Source organism: Aptenodytes forsteri, unplaced genomic scaffold (genome assembly GCF_000699145.1).
Source record: "Aptenodytes forsteri isolate BGI_AS27 unplaced genomic scaffold, ASM69914v1 Scaffold254, whole genome shotgun sequence".
NCBI lineage: Eukaryota > Metazoa > Chordata > Aves > Sphenisciformes > Spheniscidae > Aptenodytes > Aptenodytes forsteri.
The window spans coordinates 79,170-79,562 of NW_008794459.1; positions in this window are offsets into that span (position 1 = coordinate 79,170).

The window sequence follows — 393 nt, forward strand, 5'->3', positions numbered from 1 at the left end:
AGCGGGGGGAGCGTGCTCAGCCCTGTCTCACCCCCAGCCCAGCGGGGACGGGCTCAGCCAAACCTGGGGAGAAAAGGCGGGGGCCGCGGGGTGACCCCAGGCAGTGCGGGGGGGGCCGGGTGCCCCCAGCCCCCGACCCCGCTGGGGATGGGCTGGGGCAGCACCGAGGTCTCTCCTGGCTCCTTTATAGACAGCATCACCCAGCCGGGTTCTGCAGCGCACTCGAGCACCGCGTGCCCGGCCATCCGGCACGGGGACGAAGCAACTGCTGGGTCCCTGCACCCCTCCCTCGGGGACCTGGGAGGGAGCCCCCCAGGGAGCCCCCTGCGGGTCTGGGCAGGAGCATCTCTATGGGGCTCGAAAGCAGCAGCTCCATGGGGCCGGCCCGCAGCA